Source organism: Diadema antillarum, unplaced genomic scaffold (genome assembly GCF_040938485.1).
Source record: "Diadema antillarum isolate AM-2024a unplaced genomic scaffold, OU_Dant_1.0 seq00000569_RagTag, whole genome shotgun sequence".
NCBI lineage: Eukaryota > Metazoa > Echinodermata > Echinoidea > Diadematoida > Diadematidae > Diadema > Diadema antillarum.
In genome coordinates, this window is record NW_027271507.1 from 2072138 (window position 1) to 2095092 (window position 22955).

At 37.3% G+C, this 22955-nt stretch overlaps 1 protein-coding gene across 1 annotated transcript in view; it reads left to right on the forward strand.

Moving 5' to 3' along the window:
- The window catches only part of LOC139735278 (insulin-like growth factor-binding protein 7), a 31035-nt gene that overhangs the window by 2552 nt on the left and 5528 nt on the right, over positions 1 to 22955 (forward strand). The window lies entirely within an intron of this gene.

The following is a 22955-nucleotide window of genomic DNA, read 5'->3' on the forward strand; positions in this document are numbered from 1 at the left end:
AAAGTGAACGTGAATGTATGTCTGACAGTTGTATTCACTCCCGACACCCTTTTGTTTGTTTGTTTTTGCTTTAAACCTTTGATATAGGTAACCCTGACATTATCTCTGACAAACACTACCCTCTGACTTCTGTAAATCTGACACTTGCCCTTCTTACATGTTTGAACCCTTGATTTTTTTTTTTTTTTTTTTGTATTGTCACCGTGAGTGAACCGCGTATTCATGTCTCGTCAAAAGGCTATTGAATATGCAGTGACATCAGGTCCCGGGAGCAGTAGCAAAATATTCCCCAGGTCTACACAGACAGAAGGACAAATTTGTTCGTTTATACCGTTTAGACCAATTAACGTTTGGAACACCATCCAAGTTATTACCTTATCTCTCCCTCTTCTCTCTCTCCCCCTCCTCTCTGTCTCTGTCTGTCTGTCTGTCTGTCTGTCTCTCTCTCTCTCTCTCTCTCTCTCTGTCTGTCTTCTTATAAGCCACAATTTACACTGATTCATGGCTTCCATGGCCAGTTACTGAGTTAGATAGTGTAACGACAGGTTACCCATTGTTCACGATGTAATACAGTACCTGAGACATGGTCATATCTTGAAGAAAGAGATGGGGGATCAACTCTTGCTATCATTCACCTCCTCCCCCCCCCCCCCGGTATTTTAATGGGGGGTGGGGGGCAGGTTGTATGAGATGAATCCGGGAAGATCAAACCAAGGAGGTACTAGGGAAGCTTGCCTAGTACCTCCTTGATCAAACCAGGGAGGTGATCGAGTCTCACCTCCCTGATCAAACTGACCGTGTTCATCTTGTACATCTGCCTCGGTACGTCTTTGGTTCAAAGTCTGTTGAGAAGTGGGGCCAAATTTCCATTACACGTGTGATTATAGACATGTCAGTTACACATTTCTTTTTCTTCTGGGCCTAAACATGGAGTCTACAATCAGTATGAGGTCTGATGTATAATGACCTTTTTTAATGGGTGGCATTCATCCGCACGAATGTGAAACGTATCATTTCCTATTATTAGCCACTCGGATATACAAAAATGTGTCTACGTGCAACGAGTGCAGCAATTGAAAACGACCTTATGTATACATAAGTGTCCTCGTGGAGGACAATTGCATGGCGGTGATATTTTCTGCAGGCCTATTGTCGCAAAGGAAACAAAATTCACTTCATTATCGACGGAGTCACCGTAAATAGCGAAGAAACCAGAATGCTTCCGAGAAGGATTCACTAATATTGCGCAAAGATCGAGACGATTCGCCGCGGAACTAATCGATTTCCTTTCCTTCAGTTGGATGTTGATTGTACATGGTCAATATTACGGCCTATGCGGTATCACTCCATTATTAATAGTTATACTTTGATATCCACCTTGTCTGAGGACTGTTTTGGGGTTGATAACCCCCTTTTTGTTTTGTAATATCAAAATTGTAGTAAAGCACATCAAGTCGGAAAGGGGGCGGAGGCGACGGGTTGCTTGGATTTTCGATAGAGTAAAGGAAATTTCAATTCATTTTATTTCATCGCAGCCTGCTGTCCTGAAAACCAATAGTTATACCCCCCCCCCACACACACACATACACGCACACACACACACACACACACACACACACACACATACACGCACATACACACACACACACACACACACACACACACATACACACACATACACACACCTACACACACCTACACACACCCTGTTACCAGAGCAGAGTCGGGGAAACATGCAAACAACTGTCGGGAGTCCGAAATGGTCTTTGGTCTCAAGAATCCCTGGGGTTCGAGGGTCGATCCATGGCTGTGTGTGTTATGAATGCAAAACCTCACAGTTACTGTTATCATACGAATTTGTGAGATAGCGTGTGAATGATGGCTGTAGCATAATGATGGTTACACGAGTTAGTGTCACAGGTGTAAATGTTGGAATGTGGTAGATAATGATTCTTCTCTCTCCTTCTCTCTCCCTCTCTCTCTTTTCATGTGCCCACAGGTAACCTAATAGGACCTATAGGGCCTACCCCTTGTATTTTCGAGCTATGGGGCTGATGCATGCTGACGTGCAGTGACAGCTTTTGCACTGTAAACATAATGTTACGCTTAGGCAAACATTCTCCTGTCAGGACATGGAAGTAATAGGTAATAATTCTAAGATGAATTTTTTTTTTGCATTATTATATTGGTAATGGTGATGTTTTCAGTCTTGTCCAGGAGGTGCTTAAATTCAACAGAGAAAATCCACCTCAAATGCAATCATTCAGGAGAGCACGAATTTAATCTTCTTAAGAATTAAAAAAGAAAATGCTCCTGAGTGGGATGATTTTTAAGTTCAAAAAGAAACATTCTGTATTGTTTTCCACTATCCTGGTGATATAATACATCTGCGTTTCACTATGCTATAAAGCTCTTAATTTACGAAGTACTTGAAATCTGTGGTATGGTATGGCTTTGGTTGAGATGGAGATTCAGGCTTTAACGTTGTGCGACATGATAAGAAGCCATGCACTTATACGAAATATTAAAGAGTATATGCAATTCTAAGAGGAATTCAAAGTTTATAATTATTTGATGAAAAATGGTTTTGAAATGTCTGAGATATCCAAAAACAAAAGGGTACTTAATAAAAGGTGGGACCAGGCCCACCATTTATTAGGACCAATTTGTTTTGCTTTGTTTATTGAATTTGAATTTCTTCTAGAATTGTACGCTCTTTAATATTTCATATACGTAGTTTCTAATTGTCTTGCAAAAGGTTAAAACCTGAATCCCCATCTCCACTAATTGTATCACCCATTTAAAGGGATGGTATAGTATTGGTTGAGGTGAGGATTCAGCCTTTAGCTTTTTGCAATATACTTAGAAATGTTAAAGAGCAAACAATTCTAACAGAAATTCAGAGTTCCTTCAATGAAAATTGGTTTTGAAATGGTTCAGACATCAAAAAACAAAGTAAAACAAAGCGATCCTAATAAAAGGTGGGTCCCACCTACCTTTTACTAGGATTGCTTTGTTTTGGAAATCCCAGCCATTTCAAAACCAATTTTCATCAAATAAACTTTGAATTCCTCTCAAGAATTATATGCTCTTTCATATTTTTTGAGATTTCTCATCTAAAAAAAAAAATCATCATGAAACTGTTTGAAACTTGTAACCCATTTCAACCAAACCTGTACTATCCCTTTAACTTCTTTCAATAGAGGCATTCCATCTGGTCATAGGCAGAAGCGGAAGCGCTGAGCTGTTGTCATGGACGCGTGGATGGTGGTGTTCAAATCTTTCTACAGAAGCAGCTGTTGTTCACGCATCATTTTATTCGCATCAACATAATGGTGACATAGCTGTTCTCAAAACATGGCTATAACATATGCGAGAACATCTGTTGCTTGGAAAGATGCTCTCCATTTTCTTTTCTTTGGCATAATGACAGAAATTTTACTAACCTTCAGACGTCAGAAAAATGTTACTTTTGACATGTAAAGGTAATAAAAAAGTGGAGAAAAGTGGAGGAATCTTCTCTTAAATTTCCCTGCGTGTTTATAATCTTTATATCACTCTACTATTATGACGTCACGAATTGTTGTAGCGTTCTTATCCATCGATGCAGTTCATGAATTTGACCTAAACTGTAAAAGTTCATAACTTTCGTACGGATTGTCCGATTTCCTCCGAGATAATTTGACGTGTTCTACTTTTTGTTTTTGCATCCATATTTTTGTGTAGGATAAATCTAATCTCCATTTAAAGCTGTTTCCTGTTTGAAAAAAAAAACCAACAACACAAAACTCATCTGTATGGTTTTCCCCGTGCCACCACAGCCTTTTACATTGTGCCAAAATGGAGCTATATATAAAGGCTGAATTTGAAAATGATCAAATGCATGCTTCTGAACGTAGTAAAAACGATTCATTGGAGTGATGATACTTGTCCGTCGAAAGCCTGAACCAACAATGACAGCATAATTTCCAACAATAACAGAAAATTCAAAAAATGATCAAATTCCACAAAGTTGAAAAAAGTGCAAACCACGAAGTAAAAAAAAAAAAGTGTGTCCAAAGCATAATCTACCTTAAATCCGATGATTCCTGTTGGTAGTGGACTCAGCCGCAGTATTGTCACTGAATTTTAGGCCTTTGTATTTCTTTTTGTCCCTGTTTTTATTTACCCAGCTGTGTATTATTTACTAATCCATCTGTTCTCCGCTTACGTGATGATCTCTCAGCTGTAAGTAGGGTTGATTTTCAAAGGACGGTCCTTGCCGTACATCAAAAAGACCTTCAAAAATGTATTGGTAGCCAGTAAAAGTATAGATATGATACGTAAATATAATTTCAAGGTCAATAAACAAAACTGAAATACTGCAAACATTTTTAACATTAAAATCAAAATCAAAACTATTAGTGTTGAAGAATTACTAAGCAAATAAAAATAAATCTTATACTTAACCAACAAAACAAAGCAGTAATCATAATAAGGTCTTCTTTATCCAGGGTAGCCTCTTCAGTTTAGCCACTGCTCTAGAGGGTCCTGCAAAACAAAATGGAAGAAGACCTACTAAAGAACCATTATATGATGAAAATTATATATTATGAGCGATGACTCAGAAAGTTTCATTCGGTGCACGCATTGTGCAAAGATGATAAATTTGCTGGCCGATTCATTCGAGCAGGATTGACATTCAAACGACGTTTACAAGTGATTCAATTTGGGTAATGCTGACCATCTCATACAGTCTCACATAATTATCATGATTGTATCTTCTTCACCAATGGCAAGTGAGACTTGTAGCATTATCATGGACAAACCAAACCGTATCTGATATGTGAAGTCTGCGACCTATGCCATGCATCAACAATTTTAGACAACGAATGGAAGTCTACGCTCATGAAACTGTGTGGATCACAGCATCTGGGAAAAGTCGTATAAACCCCATCCCACCTCCGAATGCTCTCCGAAATCAAAAAAACAAAAACAAACAAACAAAAAACAATTATAGATGTATAGGGCCTATAGATTTATAGATGACCTCAGAAATAAAGTGGTTTGGTTGCCATGTGACACGAAAAGAAAGATGTCTTAACTTGACCTAAGTCTATAATTGGATGAACTTGGCTCCCTTTCCCACACGTCTCCTATTCGACGTCATGCTGGTGTCCGTAATGCCCAAGGCATCTCGTGTTGCGATCACGTCCACGCCCATCACTCGTGTAGTCTGCCTCACCAGACCCTTAATGATTCATGATTCTACAATTGAGATACCCACACGCAGTAAAAACAACAACAGATGTGTACGAATCTTTCAAGATAGCATACACGGCCGAAGTTTAAGAGTTTAAAGTGATATACTTGTAACATGAAAGACTGAGTTTATGCAAGGTTACTGTCATTGACAGAATACCCATAAAGCAATAATTCTTTTTTGTTGTTGTTGTTGCATGAAAGTAATAATATCAACAATGATAATACGGGGCAGTAGGCCTAGCATGTGGAGATTTGTGCATATAGGTTATGTCACATTGACTTTTTTTTTTGATAGGTGGAACGTAGCGTTCGAATAGCTGGACAAATAGAAAATACAATGTAGCCCATCTTTTCTTTTTCTTTTCTTTTTTTTTGAAAGAGTTTCAGTAAATCATCAACGCATTTACGCAGTTATCCTTGAAGAGAGGAGTAAAAAATGTAGCGGGATTATAGTCCAGGCTAGAAGGCACCCAACCTTGTTTTTTGATATATACAATGTTTTTTGATGGTATCTTGCCAATTCGAGGGTGCTGATTCCAAATCCGATTGATGCCACTCGCGTAACCTTGAGCATTTTCGGCAAAATGCAAAAATCCAAAATGGCCGCCAGATATGCTAATTCGGCCGTGATAAACATAATAATGTGCATTATATGACAAATTATTCCACCAAACTTTGTACATTTCTGTTCCTAGAGTTACTCCATCTGCATTTGCAAGAGAATTTTCATTTCATATAGGTTCATTTAGTATTTAAAGCTCATTTTTTAATTCAAAATGGCCGCCATTCCCATGCTTATGTACTATATGAATGGCAAAACACAATGCATGGAATATAGAACAAATTTACTGTATTTCCAGTCCCGTACCTACGCTGTCATAAAGTGTTGCATGTGTAATACAAATATGTTGGGTGTCACTTACAATATAGAGGATCTACATGTATATTTGAGCATTTAATATTCATAAACCTTACTATGTTTAACACAATTTCTTGTCTATTTCATTTTGTCTCAACAACGAATATAAGTTCACCAAACGTCTCGCAAGAAATCAATATACCATCATATTCTACACGCAGGTTGAATATAAAAATGTAATGCTAACACAATATATCAAGAAGCTTAGATGCATGGTATTTATCAAATAATGTTGAAAATGGAGGGGAAGCTAGAAAGCAAAGCTTTTCATATACATTCCCCTAAAACCATATTAACAAAGTACAGAAAAAGCCTATACAGGAAGTGCAGAGATACATAGTTGCAGACAAAACATACCGGACATTAATGACACAACTAAAAACCCTTTACATTGTAGATTTTTTTTCCAGCAAGGAGTTGGGGGGGGGGGGGGGCGAGTTTGAAATGGATCATAACCTCCATCACTTTGGTATGATATAATTTAGAAGTACCGCCTTGATATTATAGAGCAAACTTGATTTTCTTCTTGAATTAAAACAACGACAAAAACTGGTGAAGGCATAAACGAAACTGTCTAAACGCAATACCGTACAAACTATTCATTAAACATCAACCAAGGAGCAATGTGAGATACATCTTTCAGTTCTCTCACAGTTCCCAGGTGTTCATAATATACACTTTGACATCATGATCTCATTCAGTCTTGTCTTAAAACTAAAACTGTCATTTTTATTGTCTTTAAAGAACCCTTTAATTGGATGTTTGGCAGCAGGTGACATCAGCCCCAAATTTGCAGAATTCTCAGGCTAAAGATGCATATTAGTCCAGCAATTCCTTTAATTGCAACCGCATCTGGTGATGTTCAGCACTTCCTCAGGGGTCAGAGGGCGATTATTTGCCATAGAAACAGAATGAAGACATGAAGACTTGCTTGATCACTACCAGTTGAAGCCCTATGGCTTTGTTGCCAGGACAGTGTTGTAGGTAACTTAGGTGGTGTCAGAGATGACATCAGACCAGCATCTTCACCAACCGGTTTTGGGGTCAAAGCTTTCTAGTTACGGGAGGGAAATCTATAGGCTTGTGGAATTTCAGACGCATTGATGGCAGATTGTTCAAAGGGGCATTTCATAAAGCGTTTTGTCAGATCTTTTCTTTTTGACTAACTGTTATAAGCTACTAAAATCCTTGCATCTCATTGGCTGAGAGCAAATTTGTCAGACAAATTTGTCAGACAAAACGCTTCATAAAATGCCCCCATTCTATCGCGTTTGGAAGGTCAGGTATTATGCGTTGACAGCACTGGTGACACTTGCCATCCTTTCCTTCCAGCGTGAGGGAGAGTGGTCGAGTACCAGTGAAGGAGGATAGACTTCCTTAGCCTATGCTTGGAAGGCTTGCCACAGAGGGCTACCTTGAACATAGCATTGGCAAGGTGGTTACTAAGATGGAAGGCATGGGTCGGATGATAATCTTATAAAGGTTGGGGCAAAGTCTCCAGAACGTGAAGAACTCCTCTATTGTCTTGAGATGGGTCAGTACTCGGCTCGTGCCATCCAAGGACTTTCTATGAGACGCAAAGGCAAGATCATCTGGAAACTTCCTACGTGAAGGGAATGTTATGTCACCATGTATGATAAAAAGAGCTCTAGTGGAGTTAGTTTACAGCCACCATTAAGGAGGCCATCATTCAGAGTCCTAACACTGCTGGTCTGGTTACCTAGAGCAATCCTGAATCTGCTAGTGCTCAGAGACTCCAACCCCAAGTACCTTCTGATCTTGAGATTCTCCCGCCTGAAACCCCTTGCAAACGGGAGACTCCAACTTGATGTGCGCGAAATTCCCTGCGGCCGGGGTCCAGGGCCCGCTTGAGCTCTGGAAGCTCTAATAGGGTTCCTAATGTTCTCTTGTGCTATCTAAGGCTTATTTTTCAACATACGAACACACAAAGTAAGAAATCATTTCAAGTGGGAGACACAGAGCCAGTGAGGGCAGGAGAAATTAAATCTCAAGCGGGAGAACGGGAGATTTTGCAAAACGGGGGCGGGAGATCTCCCGTCGAAAGCTGGAGAGTTGGAGTCTCTGAGTGCTGAAGATTAAAGACAAGCAGTGTGAAGTTGTTATAACACTGCTTTCAGAATGAGGCAGCACTGTACAGATCTCAGAGTCTCCCTTGACATATTATGCGCAAACACATTCACTCAGAAAAAAAAAGTGGTGGTTGAATTCATCTACCATATATCTGGGTTAACATGAAAAACTTTTGGGCATTTGTTTTCATTTCAGAGATTTGACAACAGGAAGTGAGGTGGTCCTTTTTTCCACTTTCGCCTGCCTCATGTTCTTTCTCGGGTGAGGGGACTGAAAAGTTTGTATAATATCGCTTTTAGATAATGTACAACAGGACAGGTAATTGGAAATTTCATTGTGTCATCATCTAGGATTCAGCCTTTTAATTCAGTAAATCAGCGTGAATATTATGATGTTGAACATCTCAAGGCAAGTAAGTATCAAATTGTTCATGTCTAATAATTCCTGATAAACGATCTTGATCTTGGCGTCAATTCAAGCTTTGGTGGGTTTTTCCAAATTTCTTGGGAAGAATTCAGATTGAGGTAGCAAATCTGGATGTTTGCATCAAAGAATAAAACAGCTTTTGTTAGTAACAATCCCCTGATTTATAATCAGCACACAAATTGATAAACAGTGTACCCGGGTAACAGAAAAAAAAAAGAAATTGTGTTTTTTTCCATGTACACTTTGCCGTTCATATTGTGCAGGGGTATATGAGTGGCATCCATTTTGAAGTTTTGTATTAAGAAGAATATAATAAGCCTAAAAACAATACATTTTCTGTTTGCTTGTTTGTTTGCTTGTTTTGCTAGTGGCACTCATCAGATTTGCATGGCACATGCACAATTTGATAAAAGCGTAGGTATGTGACTGAAAATTCGCCTTCTATTTCTATGCATATTTTTTTGCCATTCATATAGTACATGAGTACAGGAGTGGCGGCCATTTTGGATTGAAAATAAGCTTAAAATACTAAATGAACCTCTTCAAATGAAAAATTTCTTGCAAATGCAAGTAGAATTACTCAAGGAACAAAAATTTAAAAAACTTTGATGGAAAAATTGGTCATAAAATTGACATAACTGGGATTATCATGGCCAAATTAGCATATCTGGCGGCCATTTTGGATTTTTGCATTTTGCCGAAAATGCTCAAGGTTACGCGAGTGGCATCAATCGGATTTGGAATCAGCACCCTCGAATTGACAAGAAACCATCAAAAAACATTGTATATATCAAAAAACAAGGTTAGGTGCACTTTCTATGGAGCCTAGCCTGGACTATTACGGTCGTTTGATACATTCAACAACTCACCTCAAGTGACTGCGGATTTCAATCACTAATACCGTTCGTATGTGACAAGGTTTGTTTCAAGTGCGTGTAACGCTGTGAAATCTGTCTTGTCACGCAGACGATGAAATAGCTTGATCTGGGAGTCCCGCAATAGAGGAAACTATTTTTTTTTGTCTCGGAAAACACTTCGCCTCCTTTATACTGATAAAATAATGTCGTAGATAAACGTCGTTTGATCACTGCGATAAGCTTCCCTGTACTGCAGCTCGCGAAATCCGTTAGTATTTGTTATTCCAGACTGACAGAACTGTATGGTCGTAAATCACAGATCACGAAAAAAAAAAAATGGGGATGAACCAGTGTTGTCTGCATGCTGATCCTATTCGATTTTACAACACTGTAACTTTATAATGTCGGCCATGGGGTGGGGTGCATTTGTTCCAAATAAAAGAAAAGATAATTTAATGGGTTACGCAATGAGTCACGTACGTTGATAAGTTAGCGCGTTAATCATTTATATTATATAAAAACGTTATGATCTGCACTGCTTACAAATTGTCAACGATATTATTACTTATTAATGTAAGGCCTATGCTTTATATTTGTAATATTTTTCTGTTGGATGGAAATATCGGCTAAATTGAATTGAATCGAATTGAATTGAAATATTGTTAGGCGTTATATGGCTGAAATAGGAAACAGGTATATGATAACATTGGTAGAGCCATTAATTATGGAGATAGCTATAGGGCTTGAATTGCACGAAATCCTCAAACCATAATACATCCTTATCTCCCAATTTTATGTTCGCATCTATTTCATTCTTCTCCGAACCGCTGATATGCACGAACGGGCAAAATCTCTTCGGAATTTCGTATGGATTTATTAGTAAACTCAATTTGGATTTATTTGTGATCAAAGCAAAACCTGTTTTATTTTGGTCATGGACACGGAAATTCTTCAAATACCTTCGAGACTGCATATTATATAGCATAATAGTCGCTGATTAGTCGGACTATTTCAATTCATTTTTACTTTTTACATAAGGAAAACTCAAAGGAAGTGTTTACTGTGTGCATCATAATAATTGAGAATGAAGGTATGAGGGCGTGCTCGCTCATTGGATATCAAAACAATATTTGTCCCCGCCTGCCCTTTTGGCTTGTCTGAGTAATTGCCCTAAAATTCCATCACGTTTCAAAACAGGTGCATCGCTTCGCAGAACGTGGGTGCTATGGTAACTGATCGTCTAACTAGCCTCCGAAGAACGTGGGTACGTGGCTCGTCACGTCTGATCTTGCAACAGGTCATATCGTGCCCACTGATTTGCTTCCGTTGGTGCATGCCTTGAGTCATTTAATTCATTGCGTATCATCTGCCAATGATATGTTTATTTGTGTGTTTTATTTTTTTTTGGGGGGGGGGAGGGGAGGAATTGATTACGAAATAATAAGTGATACTACAGCGAGAATGCGTCGCACACAGCGTTTTTAAAAATATATATATATTTATATCTATACTTGGAGTTATCAACTGACATTCAAACGGACATGTCAGTTTGATTTGTTTGGTCTGATATCGCTTAAGATTTTGTATCAATAATAATTGCTGCTCTTGCGATGGTTTATTGTGGTTTGCAGTAAGCGATTCGGTAGGGTAAGTTATGATAAAGAGAAAAGTACAGAGCCTTTACGAATGAAACCCGGTGTGAATAGACTAAATGGGGGAAAGGCTCGCTTTCCTATGCGACTAATGTAAAACAAGTCGCTCGGAACCGGGGAAAAAGATATGAAATCGCGTTGTAAATAGGCGAAGGAGAGAGGGTTTACTGCTTGGCAAAGCCACACTCCACCTGGACATGTCATCGGAACAGGGCCAAAATCAGTAAAGAATAGAATGCACAAAGAATACAGACGTTTTCCTTGGGCAAACTCGCAGGTGCTTGATTTCTCAACTGGTGAAGTGATCTCTCAAAACCTCCCGACTTAAAGGTCCTGTTTACCATTGGGAGCAGTGATTTAAAAAATGTTCAAGATATCACATTTGATGCATATGTGTAGGTCGGTTGTATCACAAAACATCCTACCATATAAAATTTTTGCAATAAAGCCTAAAATATATGAAGATATCAGTACTTTTCTCAGTAAACCATAACTGCAGACGGTTTGGTCTGAAAATATTTTTATTGTAACTATTGTTCACATTTTTTGTATTCAACAATACTTAACATCAATTACACAGATTCAAATTTTTACAGTGGCTGTTTCTATCCCTAAATCACATTTTAGAACTATCTTAAAGCACTAATGCTGGGTTTTTATTTCATCTGCAAATGATAGATTATGCCTTTAAAGGGAATCTTCACTCCGTGTTGGGGATACATGACATGTGACATCATCAGCTCATATCAGATGAAATAAATGAAGGACATATAGTATGACCTACATGCAAGTTGTACGTGTCTCCGTGACCGAGCTTATGCTTTCAGCTTTGTGATACATAAATCATTTTGTAACTTGTAATATGCTTGTAAGTGTAACTTGTAAGTGCCATAATTTGAATGTTTTTCGTCCGGTTTTGCTGAAACGTTCATTTTTCCTCGATTTATTTTTGCTCTATTTATCAAAGCCATCAGAACCATGCACAGGAGTTTCTCTGTTTATAGAGCACATCTTCTGAGTACAGCCTTCTGTCTCATTCCACTTTTTGTTTTATTCATGTCATCTATGTAGATTCAAACGAAAGCCTTATTGGACGGCTAAAGTAACAGCAGGAACTGTGACGTCAACATGATCCGTATTCTGAAGCATGTCTATCTCATCGAAAATTCCCTTACTCAATTCTTTTTCAAAAATATCTTTCCCTATCAATTTTGAGATAGAATTTTATTTTCCTTCGATTTTTTTTTTCAAATGCTATCTATTCACTTTACTCTATTTACAAATGTTGATGTCGTAGTACTGTGGGACATGGAATTACACAAGTGCGCAGTCACTCTCTATAACAATTATGTCACAAATCAATTCTACAAGAACAGCGACATAAAAAAGCTGTCTCATCTCCCAGGCCTTCAGCCCACTTCCTCACCCCGTTCTAGTGAGTGGAATTGATGATATTCTGTCTGCCAATGTACTTTTATCAGACTCTTATGTATTATGAAACTGAAAATACGTCACTGACTCAATACCCAACTGCAGAGGGAAATGTATAAATCAAGCCTACACAGTGTTGTTTTACTTTCCACCTATGCCAACTTGAACGTCGGTTTCGAGCACGCTGTATATTAATGTTATCGTCTCACTAAGGGGGAAAAAATGTTTTTGTTGGCACAGTTTCTCGGCGATCTTTGTCACCTATGGCTACCCTCCCCACCCCACCCCACCCCCGTACATCCTGTGGATCAATGTTGATGACTGGATTGTCAAAATGAATGGATACCACGTCTATACGAACTTTTTACCGGGCAATAATTATGTTAAAGGTCCTATTTACCTTTGGGAGCAGTGATTTAAAAAATGTTCAAGATATCACTTTTGATGCATATGTGTAGGTCAATTATTGTATCACAAAACATCCTACCATATACAATTTTTGCAATGAAGCCTAAAATATAAGGAGATATCAGTATTTTTCTCATTAAACCATAACTGTAGACGGTTTAGTCTGGAAACATTTTTAATATAACTATTGTTCACATTACATTTAACAATAATTAACATCGATTATACGGATTCAAATTTTTACATTTGTTGTTTCAATCCCTAAGTCACATTTTAGAACTAATTTGAAGCACTAACGCTGGGTTTTTGTTTCATCTACAAATGGTAAATTATGCCTTTAAGTGATGGACCTTGACACTCCCACTGTGGCGGGCAGGATCGTCTGCCTGACACGGGATCAAATGAACTGATCTTGACACATTCTGGTTACACGCTGTCACCCCACACTGGTTGCCTGCTCCTCAAATATTGACAGCGACAGAGGAATGCTCACATCGACGAAGTGACATGGCATTTCTTTCTCAGTGATATACCGTTTTCAATTAGGTATCCCCCAACCCCTCCCCACCCCCACCAAATAAAAAAAAAAACACGTGAAAAGCTGACATATTTCATTGGAACTTGTTTATAGGGTTGATCTCTTGAAAAATTCTGAAATTAAGAGTAATACGAATAACACACTCTCCCCTTCTTTCTCCTGCTCTTACTTTTTTTTTGACATGAAAGCTGACATTAACCTTCGTGCTTCCTGTCAGGAGAAATCTATCAATTTTCGTTGTCTATTCATTTTTTCCAGCTTTTTCTTTTTAATGTTTATATCGTAATCGATCGATCACATCGTGGCTGGAAGCATAACGTGATGGTCATTCTACTTCTTTCATTTTCGGCACTGTGTAAACTGAATTGTCTCAAACACACTACAGAGTAATGACGTTCCTTCACGTCGTCATGACAACTCGTGATACGTTCCTTTCGGACCAGCAACGATATCACGCTAAAATCAATAAAGAGCGAACGGTATACTATATACCTCCTAATCTAATGTCGTTGCACTTCGTACAGCGCTCATAAAGCTTGGGATTATGAACACAATCATGATCATAATCACAATCATAAACCTGGCAAGAAACCGTCAATGAATAAACACTGTTAACCCGGTATTTAGCCAATGATTATTAATCTAATCGAGCATGTAGTCATTGGGCGCTTCTGAACTTGACAAATGCTCTGAGCACCATAAGGAAAGGTGACTAATGTAAACAATTCAGCATAAGTATATAAATAAACAATGGACACGATTTTTTACATAGATCACGAAGAAGAATGAAAATAAATAAGCAGCCCAATGTTTTCTATTTTCTTGTTTCCTTTGTGTTTTTGTTTTCTCTGTGTTTATGTTTTTTGCTGCGTCCATACTTGATAGCGCTAAGGGTTGAGTTTCGCAGTCTTTGAACTATAAAACACCCATGTCTTCTAATGTTACGTCCGCTTTTATTCAATTCTACTTCACACCGTTATGATGCAAGATTGCGCAAAAATCTGTCAGGAATTTCTTATGGATTTAGTGACCTTATTTTGGATTTATTTGTGATCAAGGCGAAGCTTATTTAACATCTCGTCGACTACCACTTTCATCTAAAGCGTAGATGAGTGAGTCGCTGCGTCAAGTAGGTCTGTCGTACACGACTACGATTCACAACATGAAATATATACTATTTACTTGACTTGTTAAACAAGAATGCGTCACTGTCATTCGGTTACATTTCGATACAAAAGGTCGTAGGACATATACGAATACTGTAGAAGGCGATGGAATATGATGTATAAATGGAAGATTACACAATGCGATATATCATCGTCATCTTGCATGTATTCAATCTTGGAGTAAGCAGAAAAAAAAACGTTAATCCGGACCATCAAAATGTTAAAAGTAGTGTAGCAGCACGATCTTTAAAGACCACAACTAAGATATGTCAGAAGAATAAATTATGCAAAGGGCTGATTTCATTAGACCACAAATAATTATGATATCAGTTATATTACCCTTCAACAACCACCATCTGAAAATTGCATTTCGTGTGCAGTGTTATTGTTATAATTATCTGTATGGAATGGAGCATGTTATATGGTTGAAGCAATAACGTATATAGGCAGGGCAGTTTCTGTATTAAAGAGGAGGGGTACTCCCTATCCCGCATCACCCTATAAATAGGCATTAATGATCTCACATTTCTTTATTTTAAGTACAATATATCTTTTATTATCATTATTGTCGTTATTGTAATAATAATAATAACAATAATAATAATAATAATGATAATAATAATACTAATACTAATAATAATAATAAGAAGAAGAAGAATATTAATAATAATTCTTATTATTATCATTATATCATTATCACCATCGTCATCATTATCATTCAACAAGTCATTTTGTCACAGTGCCATTTCATTTCTTAGATTGTATGGCCACAGAAAGATATACTGTGTTTGATTGTATTTGGAGAAGGCGGCACACATTTTCTTCCCTTTTTTGATTAATTAAAAAATATAATATATTCCCGCTAATGACAGGATGTCACTCTGATGTTATTTCCCCCGCCCTCTGGAGTCAAACACGTGTGTCAAATACTCTTTCAATTTACTACAAAACTAAAAGTCCGCGAAATTCATTATTTTCTTTTTTCCGACTAACTACTGAAACATTACGAGCTGTTGCAACCATGGCAACCTTCTTGAAAATCCTGAGATGATGACAAATCTATTTGATCAAAACGTTAGCAAGTCAAAGTTTTGAACTTCAAAGTTCACTGATGTGCTCAACTGATATTTCAGCATCACTGTATATCCACGCATTACGTCTAGGGTAACTTTTCCTTGAACGTCAACTGGAACATGATGTGGACGTGCACTTTAAAAGACAACGATCGTGGTTGACATCCGTAACGAAAAGCAGGCGGTCTGCACGAAGAGCTCATTACAGCCGGATTAGTGCTCTGAAGACCGAATGACAGGGACCTGTTTCGCATCGACGGCGGACGGACAGAGAGGAAACTTAAGTTATAGTCTCGCCATAAGACTCACGTCTTTTTACTCTTGTCATCATTATGATGGAAATACTTATTGGTCACTAGAAGTGGGGCAAAAATTGTGATTTATCTTTCTTTGATAGCCTTAATTGGTGCGAACCTTGTCATTCAACAAGACTCAGTGATTCTTGATGACATTTGGATGATCTAGAGAATGCTTTGCAAAATGTTTATCGTTTTCCTTAATTGTTTTTCCCCAACGAAGTTGTAGTATATTAAAACAATGATAATGATAATGATAATGATAGTAATAATAATAGTAGTAATAATGATATTAAAATCATAATGATAAGTAGTAGTACTAGCAGTATAGTAGTGGTGGAGGTGGCGGATAGTAAGTAATCAAAATTATTCCATTATTGTCATTATCATTATCATTATTAGAGAGGGGGGGGGGAGAGAGAGAGAGAGAAGGGGAGAGAGCGATTGAGAGGGTGGAAGAGATGTTTAATATCATTTTGGGGGTTAACATACCCGCATCCCACGGTTGAGAGAAATGCCAGAAGCGTGCCATGATATTTCGAGAGTCGAAAGATAGTAGATGATGGCATGCAAGTTTCCCCTTCTGTACACAGTCTCATACACAGCTGCTGTATTTTATTTCGCGGAAGACGTCGACTAGTATGTGCTTCAAAGGAGTTGGACCGTGTTGACGGTCCAGAAGCAGTATGATTTTGATCATAAAAAATACGAGAAACATAGGAACTGAATTCATTTACATAAGGATTATTCTTCTTACACCTTTGAGAATATACTGCAGAGACTTCCACCAATCAGATTGCATATGTGTTGTAATATCTGAAAGGAATTCGAACATGGGCTCCTTTCCTTATCGGTATTAGAAAATATTGCTAGACTACCTTCATTGTGTAGCATCGAGTTTGAGCGGGGGAGCCCTGATCATTATTACTTCGGTTCCCAAACAACATGGTCATCATTTATGAATACTGAATGAATTCCAAACATTCGGGCGAAAATGTTACATGTAGTGATATGCAGTACGATATGTTTTTTAATAGTTCATAAGAGGTCTCTTATTATCTCAAAAAAAAGTTGGAAACCCGAAGACCCATCTCTACCAACCACTATGCCATCCCTTTAAAAGTCGCTCCGCGGGAGACAGTTATTATTGCTTTTGTACTGATGTTTGCCATGGTTTGTCTTTCGCACACGACATACTACCATGCACATTCAGAAGTGATAAATTTCGGATGGAGTCAAACACAGCATATTATGAATTATCGTTTCGGTTGCCAGAGTGTCATGTATTGCAATGCAGTTATAGGTTAAAGGTTAGGTTTCACATACTCGTATAGGTGTCAGTAATGTTTAAATTGTGTGTCATATACGACGTGACGAAGCAAGGGGGAAATGAACACTGAACATGATTTTCTTTTAACACCATGCTTTAAAAGACATGTTTGAGTGAAGTAAGCTTTACCTGCAGCTATCTGTCGTTCATTGGTATATGTGAATGCACAAACATTTCGTCTTTTATCAATTTTCGTGGTTTCTAGTTTGGAACTTTTTATAGCTCCTATTAAGAGCAACATATTAGTTATGATTACTACAATGATGATGGTGACGATGATGATGATGATGATGATGAATATTATTATTATTATCATTATTATTATTATTATTATTATTATTATTATTATTATTATTATTATTTGATATTTTATACCTTCGTTTTCTTTGATGGCAGAAGACTATAGAGAAACTTTTCCATTCATCTGTGTCTGTATGATCATAGTGATCCTTAGAGCAATGCTGTCAACAATTGCGAAATACTGATGATAAACTAATCTGCTTCATAAGTTAAAATCGTGGCATCATTTTGCCGAAAATTTTTCACAGCTGTGTCAGTCGCCTCTTGCTGCAGGGAAGTGAAGCCCTAAGATGACACCTGGATCTGAGTTCGAGTTAACAGCGGTAAACCATGGCAGTACACATTTGCCTTGCAAAGGTGTACAAAATCATTCTCAACTACTTTTTTTTTTCTTAGACAGTCTATTCCAATCACAGCATAACCCTCTCCCCCTATGTTTGCAGGTTAGTACATCCTGGTTACCTCTTTTGTTGCAGTTCGTTATTCCGAAGATTCGTTGATTCCAAAATGAAAAAAAAAAGAAAAGAAAAAAACACCGTTCATTATTCCAAAGGATTTGTTACAATCCGAGAGCGAAATAAATTTCGTAATTCAGAACGTACATTAGTAGGCCTATGCCGACCTTCTTTTCATTTTCGTAATAACGAACCTTTGGAATAACGAATCTTCTTTTATTGTCGGATTAACAAACCATATTTTGATTTTTTTTTTCCATTTTCGGAAGTTTACGAATCTTCGAAATAGCAAACCTTGGAATAATGCCACAAATGTACAAACGTTTGGATTTACGATCTCTCTTTCATGTTCGGATTAATGAATATCTACTCTCTAAAAAAATCGAGTGAAAATATTCACTCTTAAAAGAGTGAATACAAAAAAGAGTGAATTTCGAGTGAAATTGGAGTGAATTTTGAGTGAAAATGCTCATTTTCACTCATTTTGGAGTGACGTCAGGGATCACTCGAAGATTTTGGAGTGATCCCTGACGTCACTCCAAAATGAGTGAAAATGAACATTTTCACTCAAAATTCACTCCAATTTCACTCGAAATTCACTCTTTTTTGTATTCACTCTTTTTAGAGTGAAAATTTTCACTCGATTTTTTTTAGAGAGTAGGTATAGGGAATTTGTGTGTTTCGGGATAACATCACCCACTTCTTCGCAGGTAAGGGATAAACAGAATTGGGGAGGGAGTCATACCGCTTTTCTATTTCCGCCACTTTTTTTATTTTTAGATGCCACAGAGAATTTGATCCGTCGCCAGTATACAAACCTGACCGTGAAACTATTCCACCTTCGTTCCTGTCCTCTGGGTGGTATACGTTATGTGGTGCCTTCTGTCTCTTCGATGTATCATCGTGATGGCATCTGTTCTCCCCCTCCTCCTCCTCCTACTACATGATCATTTTCACCGCAGGGGCGGATCTAGCTTTTTTTTTTTTTTTTGTGCTAAGGGGGAAGGGGGGTGGCGACGATGGTTCATGACAAGAAAAATAAGTCTTCACATTCTTTTTTTTTTTGTTGTTGTTGTTGCTGCCACAATCGAATGACAAACCAAAAAATAAAAATAAAAAAAATAATTTGATAAACGAATAAAAGACCTACCCATTTTTGCTGCCAATTCCCTCCCAAAATAGCTGACAAGCAATAATGATAATAATGATAATAATGATAATAATGATAATAATAATGATAACAAGAAGAATAAATAAATAAATAAATAAATAAATAAATAAATAAATAAATGAATAAAGATCTTCTCATTTTTTTTTTTCGTTCCGTTGAACTAAGCCTCAGACACATGCAGTGCTAAATGCTCATATACTGTGTGAGTCTGCGCAAATTATGGCGTTTTTATATGTACATCACATTAAGATCCTATAAGGGCAGAGGGGTATCTCCCCCTCCTTCCGTAGGTCCGCCACTGTAACCCTTTCAGAACCAATACGCTGAAATGCCGCTGATATATCACGTAGATCTAATACAGTTACCACAGTTGAAATGACAGTGTCCGACAATCTCCTGGCCTCTTTTTCCAGTCGCCGATATGAAAAAGGCCTATGAGCCCTATAGAAACATAAAAATCATCACTAAACTAACTTACTTTGTTTTGATTATGCAACCTTATTCTCTATATATAATACCAAAGAAAGTGATATGTTTATGTTCTTTTCGAAAATGAAATAAAATTTGAATTGAATTGAATATTGTTTGTAGTTCGTAGATTCTATAAATCACTCACTGAAACTAGCACTACTGAATTTACTGTTTAGCGCAACTTTGCATCTTAAAATTATTTAAGTGGAACCATTGTTATTCTTATATTAAACTTTTTTATTCATTGCTGCTATTAATATTCTTACTAGAAGAAGTACAATATACAGGCATCAACATTGATTCATCCCCATCATCACTGTCATCATTGTTGTTTTTCATTATCATCCGTAAAATACATGAGTAATTTCTGTTGCATGTGTTATAAGCCGCCAAAAGCAATCAAACTTATAAACGATCTCCACCATTTTGACAGGAATTGATAACTGATTCAAGTTTCAATTTAAAGCAGAAAATCAGAAAATTTCATCAGTTACCGTGCATGAGTTCACTCTAACAAGCTGAAAGTCCCTACTTTATGACTAAGTTGTCGTTTATGAATATTTTAATGTTAGATTGTTGCGTAATCTTGAAGAATTGGAAAAGGGGGAGGGTAGGATACCATTTTGTTACTCTCTTAAAGTTTCAAGACAGCAAAGTTATCTATCTCAATCCTATAGACGGCTCAACGCGGGGTTTGAGCTGTAAATCCATGTTTGTTTGTTTTTTTATACCTAATAGACTGATATTACATATAGTAGCAAATTTCAGTGAAATAAAGCTCAGCTCCACAGTGTCTGCGTACTTTTTGTAGCCACGAATCTTTGACGTCAAGAATGAACAAGTTGATAAATATAATAACAAGTGAAAGTGATTATCACTTCAGTGTGCTAATACACTAACATAGAAATTATCTAAGCAGTGAATGGTAAGAGGTGTATTAATTCTTTACACCTTTCAGTGATCCATATATGTACTAGTATAATATACATGTAAAAAAGTACAGTGTACAACATAGAGCAAAAACGCAAGGAAGAATGCAACCCTATATAAGCACATAAACACGCAATGAGAAAGACAGGAAGGAGGTGGGGGGGGGGGGAAGTAAGCGGAAAATTATAAGAATGTTCAAAATAGTAAATCACATGACAACAATTTGGGTTTGATCAAGTCATCAACAACCAGGCGGACTTCCCATGTTGATGGTGACCACTAGCATCGTATAGTACAATATACCCTCCACGTCCACGTCCAAACAAACGTACACGAACATAAAAATCGATCTTTACAGACAAAAGATGACGATAATGATTGTGACAGAAATATGACATCAACTTAGTGCACTGGTTGATTTTGTAAATATCTTTCTGATTTTCTGCAGATTCAATGAATATAACCAGTTTCCATATTACTTCTCTCCGATACGTAGTGAATTTCAAAGATGTCAAATTATTTGTGGCACAAGATGAATGTTTCTGCACCAAAGTTATACCTCAAGACTTGATGGATTAAGGGAAGTATTCATGTTGTAGGTTGCCTTAAATTGCGATATTTATAACGTGGCTGTTTTACCCGTGCGTCGCGTTTGCTTCGCTGTCCTCTCTGCTCGCGGAGTGACCATATTCGGGTTGTGAGTTCAAACATCGTGGCTTGCTTCACGATTAGGTTCGCACTTTTACCCACGAGAAGTCAACAAGCCTAACGTGATTAAAAGAGTCTCCATTAAACGTGTATACAATCATGGAGCCCTACGCTCTAACACCTACCCGATTTTAGCACTGCATGCCCCTCGTCTCGTCGCAGTTTCGTAATCTAATTTCTCTTCCAGTTTTGGAAAAAAAAAATATTTGCTACTATAGAGCCCCTGTGGGAGTAAAGTGTGGGGGCAAGAAAGACGAGTTATAAATTGCATTTGACATTCATCACTGTTTTTCCTGGTTACACTCAACAGTTTTGCACGAAAATGAAAGACCAAAACATTTTATCCGTTCGTCAGCAGTGTTGCGTTTCTTCCACGCAAAATTTAAAACTGAGACCTATGGTTGAACGAGTGTATAATCGGTTCTTTGTATTCTAGGTTCGCAGTTCGAGTTGACCTTTCTAACGAGGGCACAGATCATTCTTACGGGCATTTGCAAATGGCAATGGGCAAACTCTAACTTCCTAACGGATAAATTTATATTGGAAGACTGTGAGCTATATAGAAGTATTGCAAAGCAACACCTGAAATATCATTCCATTATCAAATTTATCTGGACGGAAATCTCTGCACTTTATTTCACACTAAAGTTGGGTCAAATTAAGTCCACATTAAATTATCATTGTAAAGAAAACGAATTTCAGTTTTTAATCCACTTCAAAATGAAAATTGACAGCTTGCTTTCAAGTGCCAGTCTGAATGAAAGTTGTATTATAAAACAATAAGTTTTAAGCTACATTCGCCTATACAAAATCAATCGCTCACTATATTTGAGGATAAGATGTAAGCGGAACACCAGACATGCTATCAATCTTTTGGATCGAATGTACCCCCCCCCCCCAAAAAAAAAAAAAAAAATCTGTAGTAAACCATAATTACGTCAGTATAAGGCTTTTGCTTTTAAAGATAGGAGCTCACTAAACTTGTCACACCTTTGTTCTTGATCGTATAACAATAGAGACTGAAGTAATATGCATGCGCTATGTAAATCTGGTTATGTCATTACATTTAGTATTATCCTGAAGTAGAACATTCAGGCCCAATGTGACATTACTAAGTAAAAAAATATTTATACCATATACTTCTGTATTAACGACTTTAACGATAACATTTACACAACACACATACATAAAAAAAAAAAGATACATGGTCAAGTATGACCATATAAGCACTACTGAAATTACACCAGAAGCAAATGAAAAGAGTCGCTTGGTCATACCTATATACTAAACAAACTATTACCAGTATTTGAGCAAAACACATTTTACTCTTTCATAGGGTAAACCGAATAATGGCTGAAAATTTTTACGGTTTTCTTGAGACAAAAAAAAAATCACTCAGTTTTGACCATGTAACTATATATACGACTTAATATTGAGTAAAATTTTAAGCAATTTTTCTTAAAGAGTAATTCCCATACATTTTTCTGTT